We start from the raw sequence: 15296 nt of genomic DNA, 5'->3' as shown, positions 1-15296 counted from the left end.
CTAACCTAAGTTTTATGGTCAAAGTCTATTAAGACTTACTCAGTACCTATGTTCAGTGTTAGAATCAGCAACACAACTGCTCTTACTATTTGTTCTAAAACGTTGACTGCAATAAATGAAAACACTTTCCCATTTGACACTGAGGGCCACACCAAGTTCTTGAAAACAGAGATCTTAAACTAAACATTAGGCATTACCAAAAAATACACTGTGAAAAACAAACATATGCTGAAATAAAAAAAGAAAAGTGAAGCTCACTGAAAAAGCCCCACCCTGTGACTCTACCTCCAGGTTGATTCTCCCCCCCTGCTTCTTTTTCTCCCCACAGTTCATTTTGGTCCTTCAATAGAGTGTTACCTTTCTCCTCTTCCAGGCTACTCAAAAATCTTTGTATTTCTCTTATACCAGGCAGCACAATAAGACAGAAAGTTTACTAGTGGAAGAAGAACATGGGGAAAGCCAGGGGAGAGAGCCCCACAAATATTAAGGAAATGAAGACCAGGTTCTTAGGAAGGACCTTTCTGGTCTCCAAAACAGGGCAAGGCTCAGCTGAGGCATTTGTTCCAGCTGTGCTGTTCCTAACAGCTGTCCTTTATTTGGATTCTCTAGTAGGAGTTGGCTTTATGCTGCAGCCCATTCCTCGGAGAGGAATTGTTACAGTCTCGATCCCTCCTCTCCCGGGCTAACTATTTACGTGAGTCTCATAATAACTCCGAGACTCTTAATTCTCCACCCAATCTGCTTAAAAATGGTCAGTTCCTGCAAAAGGTTTTAGGGATGAACAGACCAATGTATATGTATAGAGACATGCACCCAGCCATGCACAGTATGATCATATCTATATCTATTGATATCAATATCATCTATAATTGTATCTATATCTTTAGCAAACTGAGTTGAAGGATCAACCATGTGTCTGCCAGTATCTATCTCATTTCTTCTCAAGTTGCTAATTCCTGATGGATGATGATATAGATTTATTGTGAGTCTTGCAGTGGGCGATCTTAATTTCAGCTTCTGAAGTTGATACTGTGCTACTTGTTCTCTGCATAACAAAGTCCAAACCATTTTGACCTCTGGAGGCTAATCAAAGCCTTTATTCTTACTCAGTTTTACCTTTAGAGTTGTGGAGTGGGTAGGAAATTTAAGCTGCAGGTTTCAAGTTTCATATAAAAAAAATGTATTAATTCAGATTTTAGAGCTCAGTCTTTTTTAGGTGTCATCTGTGACAGCTCAAGTGCAATGTCCAGCATTTCTGTAAACTCAGGAAACTTGACTGAACAGGGCAGGAGCTGTCAACTGAACAGGACGTTCTTTGTACTGTAAATGTTTATTAGTGTACAGAAAAAGAAAGTTAAACTTACGTAGCAATCTGATTTTAGGTCACCTCATGTAGTCAGAAATTATGACTTTAAAGGGTCTCTGAACAGAAAAATAAATTTTAAAAAATAGTGGAGATTACAAGGATTCAGTCACTCCATTTATGTCAGAAAAAAAAAAAAAGTAATTTAACAGATTTTTCTTGCTGGACTTGCCCCCTTTTAAAAAAATATAGGTACAAAAGCAGTTTGTATATATAAAAACACTTTATGGTACTGGCTTTACCTTCTCTTTCAGTTTGTTTGAAAAGAAAGTAATAATACCATTTCAGCGGGGTGTTGAATTGGCTTGTTCTTTTTTATAAGGTCTGGGAAGTGGCAGACTAGAATTTTCTCCACTCTAATTCTGTTTTCTTCATGGTTTTGATTTGGTTTTCTCTTCAGATTGATTTTCTCTGGCAGGTAGATTTGCCTGGAATCTGATTCTGCCCAACTGAGACAACGCTCCAATTACCACTGCATCTAACTATGTTCCTTGCAATTTTCAGTGTTTTTACCTTCAAAAATGCTTTTTTTCCCCTCTTAGAGAGGTAGACAACCAGGACGAGATCCAAAGAGAGCCTCAACACTCACTGCTGCCCTCTCACCTCACCCCTGTGGCAGTGAAAGATCTTTAATTTGAATGTTAAAACTCCCAGTGTGTCTCAAGTTCTCTCTTGGGGGAGAGTCAGGAGAACTGCCTGGAGAACACAGAGAAGGTTGTGTTTGTCCATCTGCCTCTCACGCCCTGGGCTGATGGTCACCTTGCTGAGGCTGACCTGCAAAAAACAAGCATCACTTGTTGCATTCCTTCAAAACCTGGCTTGAGCTGAGTGTGTGGTCTCCACCTTTCAGAAATAACCAGCCTCTTAAAACACTCCACCAGGATTTGCGAGACCTGGGTTCGACTTTCTTTTATCTTAGGCGATTATGGGCACATCTCCTACCTTAAGACTGAAGGTGAACCTGGGATATGTATGGGGTTCCTTTGCGGGGAGGGAGGGCTGGGAAGCAAGAAAGTCTCATTTGCTTTTGTTGCAGCTCCTCCATTGCATTTTGAATAAAGATCCTCCAGCCCCAAAAGCATGGCTGAGGCAGCTGTTGGTTTAGGCACTCGCAGTAGTTGAGAAGTAGTAGGAGGCTGCTAGCTTGCTTTCTGTCTTCTGTAGATGGTGGGTACTAAAGGCTTTAATATGCTCGGAGGTGATGTTGGTGCCTTATGGCTGTTGAATTATCCAACACGGGGTATGTGTGATACATAAGCCTTGCCACTACTGCAGTCTATCCTTTGTAAGGCAGTATTGATCTCTGCTGTATTTCTCAAGGAAAGAATAGAGCTCAGGACTTAATCCTGAATGGAGGAAAGTGATGCATCAAGTGTTTGGAACTGTGGAGAGAGCGGGATTTAAGAAACTCACCTGTTTGCTGCATGTCTTGTTGGCTGGTGCAGACACCTTCCTGCTTGGGTTGTGAACTCCCTTCTGTGGCACTTGCTTTCCCCAGGTGTTGCGTGGGACAGCAAGATGATGCCAGGCCAATTAGAAGTCCAAGAGCCAAGTATTCAAATCCTTCTTGGGCCTAGAGGGACACGGAGGCTAGAAGGCTACTCCCACCTCCCAAGGCATCCTTGGCAAAGCGTTCACCCCACAAGACCATTTGCTCTGTGGAAAGGAATCAGTATAGGAGGCAACAGGCACTTTCACAAGACAGTGATTTTGGTGAAGAATACATTGATATAAGGCCACATTTGTTTGGCACTGTATCATCACTAATTAATAGAAATATACAGAACCTTAACAGGATATAGCTGACTCCAGTCATACACGATATTAATACTTCCTTATGACTCACACAAACGTGCGCGTGATGACTGTTACAACTACACTTTGTCATGGAAGTTAAGACTTCTGCCACTGTGCAGCTCTGCTTGGTTTAATTTACATTCGTGCTCATTATGTACTAGAATTCTAATTATTACAATTATATGTTACAGGTTTTTGGTATGCTAAAAAAGTAACAGGAAAGAAAGCAGGAAATGTGTTACATTGTAAATCTCTTTCCAGTCCCATGTGTTACAAATTAGCATACAATGTATTTTTTTCCTAATTAAACCATGGCAGGGCCTTTTTGCAGTGCTTCATTATCCATTCTCCACAAAGAGGCATGGCCCCATCAGTCTTGTGATGAGATGCCACCAAATAAAGTTATTATGCCAAGAAGCAATCTAGGGAGAAGCAATTACGTGGTTTTCTACAAAAGCGGTTTCTAGTTGTATTAGCTTGCATTATATAGTAGAAATTGAACGTAGTGAAACATGCACACTACCCATTTTCAGCCTAGCTGTAGGATGTTCAACTTCCCTCAGAGAAAGCAGAGCTAACAGTCCAAGGTCTTGTGGTGCACAGTTGTCCTGGTTTCAGCTGTCATAGAGTTAATTTTCTTTCTCATGGTTCCTGTGGTCCCAGCTGCCGGCTGGGGTTAAACCGCGACAGCAGTCAGCATCTCACTTGAAGAGAGTGGAAGAAGTTATGCAGTTATGATGAAAAGGGTTATACAAAAGCCCCGCTGAAGTCTATTTCCCACCCAAATTTGGTAGCAAAAGCCAGCAATAATGAAAAGAGGCCTGCTATCCCTGCACAGAATTGCCAGTGCCTTTACGAGCTGTTTATTTACAAGAGCAGCTATAGCCCTTGCCTGTATAAATCTTATCATATACAAATGGCAGTTTACATGATTTGGCTGCACAGTGGTGAGCCTCCACGTGCATAAATATGCATTACGGCCAGGCTTCAGATTAGAGAAATCTGATCCTGTGAGGTCTTACTGAGCTCTGCAAAATTGAACACTTTTGTTACCTAGATGTTGCTTTGAAGTATTTTGACTGAAATTTTGCCTCTGGGTTTACATGGGAATAAAAGAAGAGGAAAATTTGTCTTCTTGGAATGTTCTTACTGGGGGCATTGCTACCATTTCAGTCGTATTACAAGGAATTTCTGTGATAACTTGTTCTGAGCATTTAGAAAGTGCAGTGAAATTCCAAGAGAGGATTTTGTACTGTCCACCCACCATCAGCAAGTATTCAGATTTAAAGCCAGTTTATAAAGTAATGCACTGGGAACAGATTCATTTGAGTTAGGACAGGAAAATATCCAATCAACAGGTGTTTAAACATGAGTATTCACTTATTCAGCTAGAGAGAAGAAAAGAGAAGGGGAAGGGAACATGGATAGGGAATGGGATAGGAAAGGGAAAGAACATTTGTAACCTTTTTGCCAGTTTGGGATTGGTATGTGGTTTACCTGTGGTATACCAGGTTGCATTCTTAAAGATGAAACACAATCAGCAGTTACGAGGAAAAAAACCAACCCCCCATCATGTGTCTTCCATGGGACTTCGCTGGTTAACAGCACCATTGATTTTACTGTCATTATTTTGTTCAGTCTCATGTTTTGATCTCTGATTTAAAACTATGTTCTATGGGAGGGTCCTACCAGTGTCCTGTATTATCTACCGTTATAGCTACTTGCAGCTTGTGCTCAGTGGAGTGCCTCAGTGTTTGTTACAATAAATATCAGGCCACTGACCGTAACATCTCTGTGTGTTGAAATTCTTACCTTCATCAGAATGGCATTTAGAAAGGTGTAGCTTTGGGCTTGTAAGAAAGGGAGTGAGAAAATGAATGCAGCTTTTGGAAATAGCAATGCTGGAGAAACCTTTCTGGCTTCTTTCAGAAATACCACCGTTCCAGTATAATTCATGGCCAGTCATCATATAGCAAAACTGTGGGGTACACTTAGTTTTAACAAGTGTTTGCACCCCTATCTGTCCACCGTTATTAAGCTTGTGCTTAAAAGTTTTGGCAACAGTCAGGTCTGTTTTGGAGCCAGGCATAAGCCCATCCTAAAGACTGTTTGAGGAAGAGTCAGCTCAAGACATCAGCCCACCATGCCTGGAGGCAGGAGAGAGTGTAGAGAAGGGAGAGGATTGCTGAAGACTTTCTAAAATATGAAAGACTATACCCTATAGGGTTGAGTGATACGTGTCTAGGCGTTGTGGTCATATCACTTAGTATGGACATAACACTGCATGGAGCTGTGAGAAAGCCTAAGGATATACAGGATTAAAATCTGATGCCTTTAAGGGTCTGCGGTCGCTTTGTTTTTATTTGGGGGTTGTGTTTTTTTTTTTTTTTATATAAACTTCATACTCCTCCTACAGGAGCTCCCGTGACAACAGTAAGCATAAGGTCTTCTGGAGAATCCTGCTTGGCTGTGGTGGTGTGGACAGACTGTTGTAGCTCTGAGGTTGCTAAGGCACTGCAACTCTCCCTGAAGAACTCTAGGAACAGAAAAGGAAAGGTAGAGGGAAAGGCATACCTGCTCATAGACAGACATCTGGAGAAGGGAAAAAGAGGCACATTTGTGACCTCAGACTTCCCCAAGAAACTTGAAGGAGCCCCAGGAGGAGAAGGTTGCTCTCCAGAAGAGTTGGCAGAGCAAAGAAGGCAGAATGAAGGAATTCATTGGCTCAAATGACTCTGGCACTGGTCACAGCTCTGGATGCTGCTGGTTAGATCTCATCATAAGCATGTGTGAAAAAAAGGCCCACTGGCCATGCAGAAAGACCATGTGCACAGGCTGTGCAGGAGACTGGAAGGTGGTATTGCAGAGGAAGAAGGGGCCAGGACTGAAATTCATCCTGAAATTGCCGTCTTATGAAACCCACCCTCTCCTTTGGATTTGGGATTATGATGGCCAAGGAGGACTGCAGTTTGACACCCTGGCCTCCAACCCTACATCTCAACCCCTCCTCTGACATGTGGATTTTCAGTGCACACTGTCTTAGTCTTCAAAAGCACCTTCATAAGGGGACACAGGCAGGAAATGGCCACCGAGGTAACAGCTTGTGTAGTTGCAGAGCTGTATAATCAAAAGTAACACAACAGCAGTAAGTCAAAATACTTCATCACAGTGAACCTGTCTCTCCCTAGGAAGTCCTCTGGATGATACTAACCTTGAAGTTGACATTAGATTTACAGCTCAATTCCCTTGGGTAATGATGCTGATTACATCCATACTAAAAGAGCAAAGTAAGTTCACTTCCTTCCCCTCTGTAGTGAGACTTCACTCACGACTGTCACAAGGAAAGCCTATGACAGGTCCCTGAATTGCTTTAGACATTCGGCAGCTGCAGAGCTCTTTCTAAAGGATAGAAATCTCTCCACTGCTCCAGAGCAGCTGACAGCTGAAGAAAGATGGTCAGCTAAATTCTTTGTTGTAGCCACTGCATACACCAAGATAAGTAGAGTGATTAAACTGATTTATAGTGCTTGGATACCCAACTGCTTTTCTCCCAAAAATAAGATCTGCAGAGCCAGTACTCAATTGCTTAATGAAATGAACCACCAACCTTCTATTGACAGCAATATTACTGAAATGTAGGCAGAGGGATCCCAAACTGTTGATTGAAGGCACATTCACCTTTCACATGTGGCTTGCGTAAAAAATCCTGGGGCTCAGACTGATTGAATTTGCTGGGACAGGTATTCAGTGTGGGACTCATCTGCCTATCAGTAGGTAGCTACAGTGGAGCTGCCTACCTCTGAGTTACACTACGGGCTCCTTTCTAGCCCATGTAGGTCTCGTCTATCACTCAATGGACTCTAAGACACAATAATCTCACTGTAGAATAGACATCTAAAATATATCAGATGAATCATCTTTGGATGTGTATTTACCTTCAAACCTAATCTTAAACTGCACTTGCAGCTAAGGTTGCCCAAGAACCAAGAAAACCAGGCACGTAGTAAATGCACTTAAATGATTAGCAAAAGCCACAAGCACCTTATCCATGCTGTTAGGCAAAGTCCCTGCCCTGCTCTAAGCTCTTCCCCTAATTGCTATGTTAACAACTTGCACACTTACATCAAAGGGTCGGTGGTCACCAGGTGAGTCATGATGAAGGAAAGGGGCAGGGAGGAGGGCTTTTCATACTGCTTTTGTTGGCTATCACTAAAGCATTTATTCCCAAGGCCTTTTGATAACCAGAGGTAGGGATAATTTTCAATGATGTACCAGCATTTGAATTAAAACTGCAAAGCTCTTGGTTTCTTGGTGTTTCAGCGGGCATTTGGCCACCAGCAAGGCTGGGAACAAGTGCTGCTGGTAAATACACTTGACAGGGAGCATTCATAATCAACACAGCTCAGCACAACCTTTACAGGCACATACCTGAACGAGATTGCCTGAAGCAATCCTGTTCAAGTACATTTACACTGCATATAAATCTGACACAAGATTTTACCTCCTTGCAATGATCCTAAAGAGGCAGTGAGTTTTAGGGGCTACTCAAGGCAGTTCATGAACGGTAACCAGATCAGGACTCAGGCTGAAGGCTATGATGCAGGCTTAGCGTGTGCCTGGGGCTACGAATGTACCAACATATCTACTACAAATGTATTATTTAGCATATATAATAAAGGCAGGTCAGGCAGTAATCACTGGTTCCTAGTCCCTGTGGCACAGACTGGGTTGCGTGCACCCTGCCTGGGGCTAGCTCCTGTTAGAGAAGACCAACAACATCCACACTACGTAGGACCTGGCTCTGGGCTATCAGAATACTGTTTTTGGGGAAGGAAGCAAACAAGGGAGCCTTGTCCATGCAGTTTTCAGGGCACCTTCTCTGGAGAGTACACCTCTAGAACCATACCAAATGTTGTGTCAGACAGAGTTAGGGAGGCCCATGGCAGAGCCAAGGAGCCAGCTAATGACCAAATGGAGTGGAAAATCAGAGGTCCACTGCTTGCACCCCTTCTGTGAACCTTATATTTAGCAGTAGATGTGAACTCTGAGAGGCCATAGTTAGACCTTCAGCATACCTGTATAAACCTAATTTTGGAGGTTGCTAGATTGAGTAATTCCAGTGATTCACTCAGGAATACTCACTATTTTAAGTATGTGTTTGAGTATCTTGTCCTATTGAGTCTTTATGTCTTATTCTGAGAAAAATAGCTCTGGTGTCTGAGATAACACAGCATATTGGTGCTAATCCACAGTACTTCTCCTCCCATGCTTTGGCTCTTGGTATTTTAGGAGAGTCAGACAGCTTTCTTTGGGAACAGAAATGCAGCCAACTATTACCATATGCTGTGTGGGTTCCCTCTTTCCGCTCCTCAAAGGAACTGACAGCCTGGCCTGGCCAGAAAAACAAAACAGTGTACTTTACACACACAAAAAGAGGTTTTAAAGGTTTTGTTCAGGATCAGAATAAGAAAATGAGATCTTACATAGGAAAATTCAACAGAGAAACCTCAGAATAGCTCAAAACTTGGGACATTGGTTACCCATCTTCCTACTTGAGTTGAAGTACCATTCTTCCTTGGTTTCTCCTCTGGCTGTGAAGGAGCTTTAGCTGTTGGGATATTGGCCATTCCAAAGAAAGATATCCTTTTTGTCTAAGAGTCAACCTTTCTGTACTGGAGAGATGGTTTTGATTAGCCATTTTCTAATGAAAAATCTTTTTTTTTCCCTGGTATTCTGTGAGGCTGAACATTTTAAATTATGGTAGCTGACTTGTGCACTCTCCTCTTTCCTTTAAAAAGGGCAGTCAGCTCCCACTTACGGATTCTTAGATCACCCCAGACTTGATCCCACCACCCTTGTGCAAACATCCATGTATTAACGTCAGCGGGAGTTGTACATGTGGAGAAGAGAAAAGCTGTACCTGTAAAATATCTGTATTGCTAGTGTGAGGATTACTGTTCTGGGTTTCACATAATGTCTTCATTCCTTTTAACTACATCTTCTGCTCTCCCAGAGGGTATCATTTGGTTAGCTACTTATCCGACATCAAAGGTGTTCTTCTTCAGATGTTTACAATGCCAACACCTAACTGAATTCCTGTCCTCCTGAAAAAGGCATGTGTAAGATAATGTACTGCTGAGTGCAGTTGACTGGAGTGCAGCTACCTGGGCTGTGGGTTACCCATGCCAAAGCTTCAGAGCTGGCTCGGTTCTAACTGTGGTGTTTGAGGAAGCACATGGAGATACAGCTGTATTGTTTCTAGGGCCAGAAATAAGACCATTCAGTTTTGGGCTGTGACAACTTGAAATAGAAACCTGATGGGAATAAAAGTTACTTTGTCTAGAGCTGGAACAGGTACCCGTCCTGAGTATTGCTTGGACCAAGGTCTGGACTCCCACCATATGGTTCCACATTCAATCAGCTCAGACTGAGCTGGGATCATTAGTTCCAACCATGATGGATCAAGAGAAATGCACCTTCCTAGTTCCTGCTAGGAATCACAACCAAGATAACAAACCCTCTGCCGGAATCACCTTCAAGATAACTGTGCAAGACGCTGAGGCTATGACAGGTCTCAGGACAGCCAGGTTGTCATCTGGAGCTGGTTGGAGTACACTGACTCCTATGACCATGGGGAGTGGGGGACAGGAGAGAATAATGCTTTTTGCCACGTGGTGCCATGCAGTCAGGATGTGGGACTGAGACTGGGAAATTGCTCCAGAATCCCTTGGTACAGGCATAACCTGAACATCTTTACAGCAGTGAGTCTGCATCCCAAACCGCTGGGTTTGGGTCAGAAAAGTCCTTCTGAATCCAAACAGCCTCTGCCTTGATAGCTCAGTTACCAGGCCATATTTGAATTGGTCCCACAAATTTGCAGTGTGCCTTGGCTTGTAGGTGATTCCTTCAGGACCATGTAGCATGACGAGCACAGTGCGGTGAAAATCTAGTGACTACGCAGCAGCCTGCCTGGTCCTGGGGTCAGCAGGGAACAAAACTGGCAAGCTTGAATGACCTCATCCATCCCAGGATACCAGTGATACCTGGGATTTGCTGTTATCCAGAGTGTTCCAATGTACCAACAGTCCAAATGATGGAGTGGTGACTATGCTGCCATAGTCACATGCCAGTTAGTGAGACATAATAGTTATAACTAACACAAATCTCAACTGTTAGTGATAAATATGGGCTGAGTAACAGCTAGATGCTTCTTCAACCTCACACTTAGCGATTAATGTGATCGATACTACTGTAGCAGGCTACATGTAATCTGATAGATTAGAAATTTGCTTTTTCTTATAAATATACCACTCATTTTGCACTCATTCTACTCCTTCTACCTTCTAGATTAAGCTTTTTAGGAAAATGAATATATTTAAGTCTCTAAAAGTAAATTTGCAGTGGATTTTTTGCTTACTGCATTTTTCTAAATACACTTTGCTAAAGCTGCTTTAGTACAGTGAGGTTCATCATAAATACAATGTATTAATTAATTTTCCACTAAAAATGTGTTCAGTAACAGATCTTCACCCAACAACACCAAAGTAAATTGGCCTTGTTCAGTCAAAATGTTTTTATCCACTTGATGTACGCAAGACATGTTGAAGGGAATAATTTAAGTAGCGTGACTTATGGTTTGGAGAAAAGGCAAGGTCTAGGGAAAACAGACATCTCATTTTCTTATGAAGTTACAGCTGAGCTGCCCGTGGTTTCTCATGCGATTTTGCCATCATTAAGCTGCATTAGAATCTGTTTTTCCAGGCAGTTTTCCTACAGCTCCAACAAAGTTGATTTATGACCCATCCACTTCTACGTGTTCCAGTGGCAATATTAGCTAAGCTTCTTCAATACATACCCACTCTCACACTTTCTTAGTTAGAATAAATTTATTTACTCTATATGCTTACCTGAAGTGTGGTCTATATTCACACTTTATTCCCCTTATCATATACAGATAAGGGGAGGAAGTTAAAGGAATATTTCTTAGGCAGTTTCCTTCACTTAGATCTTAAAATAATATTGCCCACTTTCCTTACAGAAAAAAAATAAATCCTTCCCTTCAGGAGTGAAGGTCCAGGGTCCTCACTTTTCCATCTCCCCAAATTAAAAGCACTTACTCATAGCACCCTAAGCTATAAAACTAATAGGCCAACGATCCTGCTGTGCTTAGTAGAGCGGTAAGGTCTAATGATGCCCGCACGGACTGTAGAAATGGTTGGACTCCCAGCACATCTAAATGCCCAAATTAGATGAGATTAATTCAGGCCGAGGTGCAAATGTGGCACAACACTTCTCGTTCACACCTGCAGCAGCTGGTAGGTTGATTTGTGTGCTGCCTCCCTCCTGCAGGCACACGGACCCCATCTAACCAGGAGCACCGCTGCCTGTCCCCTACCCCCTGTGCTGCCAGGGCAGTGCTTGGCCCAGCAGGTAACAGGGAGTGTGTCCTTCATTGGGGGGTGATGGAAGAAAGGGGAAAGGATGCCAGCCCTTCTCCTTCCTCTTCCTATGAAGTTGATGATGATGAAGGGGAGAGGGGAATGGATTCTCCTTTTTCCTTCCCATGGGAAATTAATTCTTGGTCTCTGGAATTAGACACCTGGGTGAGGTGCCAGCTGTATGTGGCTTCCCCTTTCACTGGGACTAATCATGGAGTGAGCACTAGAATTGCAGTTCCAGTGTGGCCAACTCAAAATACAATTTGAGAAGGGAAGTCAAGTGACATCATATAAATGGAAACTGTAAGCCACAGAAATAAAATGTCCATAATCTACATTTTGAACCAGGCAGAAGAGAACTGTGGGGATGTTCTAAGCATGAAATATTTTGTCGAAAGCTGTAGAAAGGAGTCTATTTGTCTCAGAGTGTGAGCAAAGCCTGCCACTGGAGGAATCATATTTTGTTATTTTTTTCCTGCATTGTGTGTTTGCTACCCTCACTTTTGAAAGCTTGCTGCTCTCTGTGTGGTACCTGAAACATCCTGCACGGCTTTCAGATGCATTAACTGTGAAGCTGGTAAAAATAAAAGAAAAAAAGACAGTGACAGACAAGAGCGGCAAAAAAAAAAAAAAAATGCCAGTGGTTTGCACAGAGAGGGGAGAGAGCAAGCAATACAAGACAAGGTGCAGATAGACATAGCTCGATGATTTCTTTCCGATTCTGTTGATGCCTGATAACTGACAGAGCTCCACTCTCACGAGTAAACAGGGAAAAGAGGAGGGAGAGAGAGCGAAATAAAATCGGACAGAGAAGGCTCAGTTGTTATTCATTTCAATAATTTTCATCTCCCAACGTTAAGCTTTTGTATCTTTGTTATTCTAGTGGTGATAGATGGAGAGGTAAGAACATGGAAACCTAAGATTTATCATCACTTATCTTCGTAACAAAAGACAGGCAAAATCGCAACTTTCTTATTAAGACAGGATGATAATGGGTAACGGGGATAAGTGGTTTCCAAGGACACCGCCTTCAGAAGGAGGCAGGCTTTGCAGTGCCAGCTTGGCAGAGTGCCAGGAAGCACTCCCTCTGGGTCAGCAGCACTGCACGTATTTGCTGGTCTTCATGGAGGGGTGGTCTTGCTGGTGCTCAGGAAGCTAATCCCAGTGTGGATCATGCCTCTGTCTCCCATTGCTGGAAAATGAGTGGTTACACTCCCAGGGGCATGAAGACAGTGGGCTGTTGGGTGGTCCCTTGAGATTTGTAACCCTATGCTACCCATGTCTAGAGGAGCAAGTTATTTTCACCAGTGACTGAGCCAACTACTCTTAGGCATCTTGGTTCATTATTTTGAATGGAGGGAAGGGTTAATGATGAGCCTACACATCCTCTTGTTTGAAACTCTGGTTGCGCTTCAGAAAAAAGTCTGAATACAATCTATCTTGGGACATGGAAAAGTCCTGATTCTACTACACATTTAAGCACATACATAATTTTTCAGCAAATGTAGTATAAGCTGTTGCTTAGACAGAGTTGAATTAGGGCCAAGTTTCCCCCTTGATGCTAGATTGCGATTTATTTTTTTTTTGTTACAACCCAGTAGAAAAGAACAAGGCAACATTTTTGCTAATAACCATATTAGAGGATCTCAGAACTGCTCATAACAATTCCTCTTTGATTTTCTAGTAGGACTAAAAAGGCAAAAAATGGCAACGGTGCTCTTTATCTCCTCCACAGTTGTTTAATTTCTGTGAGATATGCCTTTTTCTTTCAGAAAATCAGCAGATGCTTTTTGAGGAATGGACAGTATTCAAAGGCTTAGATAGTAAATTCCTACATTGCCAAGATGCATCTTATTTCAGTGTCGCATCTTCTTAAAGTAAGTGGAGATGAAGTGAAGACAAGGTCTTGGCAAAGTTGTGTTGACAGTATCATGGACTCTTAATGTAGAAGATGGCCTTAATGCTAGAGGATTTATGTTCTTTAGAAAAAGAAAGAAATCATATTGGAAGTGGACTCACGTAATTTCAGTTCAAACTGGGATGAAATTCTTCTCTGATACCCTTTTCTTTTGAGAGCTTAAGCTGAAACCCCTGTTCAGATTCATGTCATTACCTGGTCAAACATGACTGCATGGAGAACATACTGCCTCTCCAAGGTAATGCCCTGTTTCCTAAAAATGCAATAGGCTGCTGAATATTACAGGCAGTGACAATGACCATCTGTCTAATTGCAACTTAATAATAAAGTTTGGTCGTACAGTTGGGGCAACTCATGCATCCTTACAGCCCTAATGAAACCAGGTACAAGATCAGTTTCATGAACTCACAGGACTTAAAATACTAAATGGATCATTGGATCCCTTATTTTGACCTCTTTTGTGTCCCTCACCATTCCAGTTCACAAACAGATAATGTTGTTTAGCCCAGAAGTTTATGTCTGATTATAACATTTATTCCAGAAACCTGTGCTGGCTCTAAGGACAAACAAATGGAAAATCCATCATTTCCTTTGGAATTTTTTTCCAGCAGTTAGACTGTGACTCTAATAAAAAACATGTCCTTCTTTTAAATTTACCTTTGTTTTCAATTCCAGACACTGGTTCTTGCTATTCCTTTCTAGCTGTAAAGAGCCCTTTCAGAAGCAGGACTTTTCTTGCTCGTCGATACTCCAAAAACAACAATCCAAGTTGATTCTAATCTCTTCCATTAGCTTAATGGGTGGACTGAAGCATCCTGGTTTAGGACACTTTCTCTAACACAAAAACGGTTTCTGTAGCTTTCATCTGCAAACCTTTTCAAATTAACAGAGTGTGAAATATGGATCAAGAGCTATCAGAAACGAACTCAGCAGATGGAGCTTTCCTATTTGGTGTCTGTCATAATTTTTCTTTCTTTTCCTCTTCAGAATATATTGCTTTAGTGGAGAAAAGCAAATTTATCCAAAAAATTCCCATAACGTATCATGTGTAACACATCAACTGTACTACAGCACAGGCACATAGACTCTTATGTGTGTTGAACATACTGCATCTACTGCACAATGTACAAGCTGTATATTTGTTCAGCGTCGCCTGGATGGAAACATGGACCCTTGGCAATTAGTTTGCTGTCGCATGATTTAGTTGTAGCTGAAGCTCCTGCTTCTCCATTTAGAGTGGGACCACCTCAGACCTTTGCAATTCAGCAGACGCGTAGGTGTCTGCAGTCTGTATGTCCATGTGTTGTGAGTCATATGGCTAATCCCTTCGCAGTTTAGATGAAAGTCATTCTTGCTACTGGAAAGAAGTTGAATTCATTGTTTTCAGTCCTAACTTTCTGGAAATTCAAAGTTTAGTCCCTCAGCTTCTTCACCGAAGGAAGAGTATTATTGAGGTGACCGAAAAGGAAGAGAATGAAACTTGATGCTGCAAGTTTATGGCCTACAGGTGCTTTATTCAGGAGAACTTCAGCAACAGCATCAGAGGAGAAACACACTGCTCCTACACAGGTGCTTAAAGATTATCTACAATTTGTGCTCCCTGTGTAGACTCTGTGTGAACAGCTAAATGAAAACCTTTTGTCTTTGATATCTAAGACTACCCGACCCAATAGTCTGTAGCAACTTTAAGAAGCAAGTAGTAAGTCTTGGAAGTATTGAATTTCAACTCAAGGGACTGTTTCATTAAAAATCCTTCTGACTTCAAAGAAGGTTTAAGATA

The sequence above is a fragment of the Charadrius vociferus genome, unplaced genomic scaffold (assembly GCF_000708025.1).
Source record: "Charadrius vociferus isolate BGI_N301 unplaced genomic scaffold, ASM70802v2 scaffold255, whole genome shotgun sequence".
NCBI classification, from domain to species: domain Eukaryota; kingdom Metazoa; phylum Chordata; class Aves; order Charadriiformes; family Charadriidae; genus Charadrius; species Charadrius vociferus.
Note: the sequence above shows the minus strand (reverse complement) of the source record.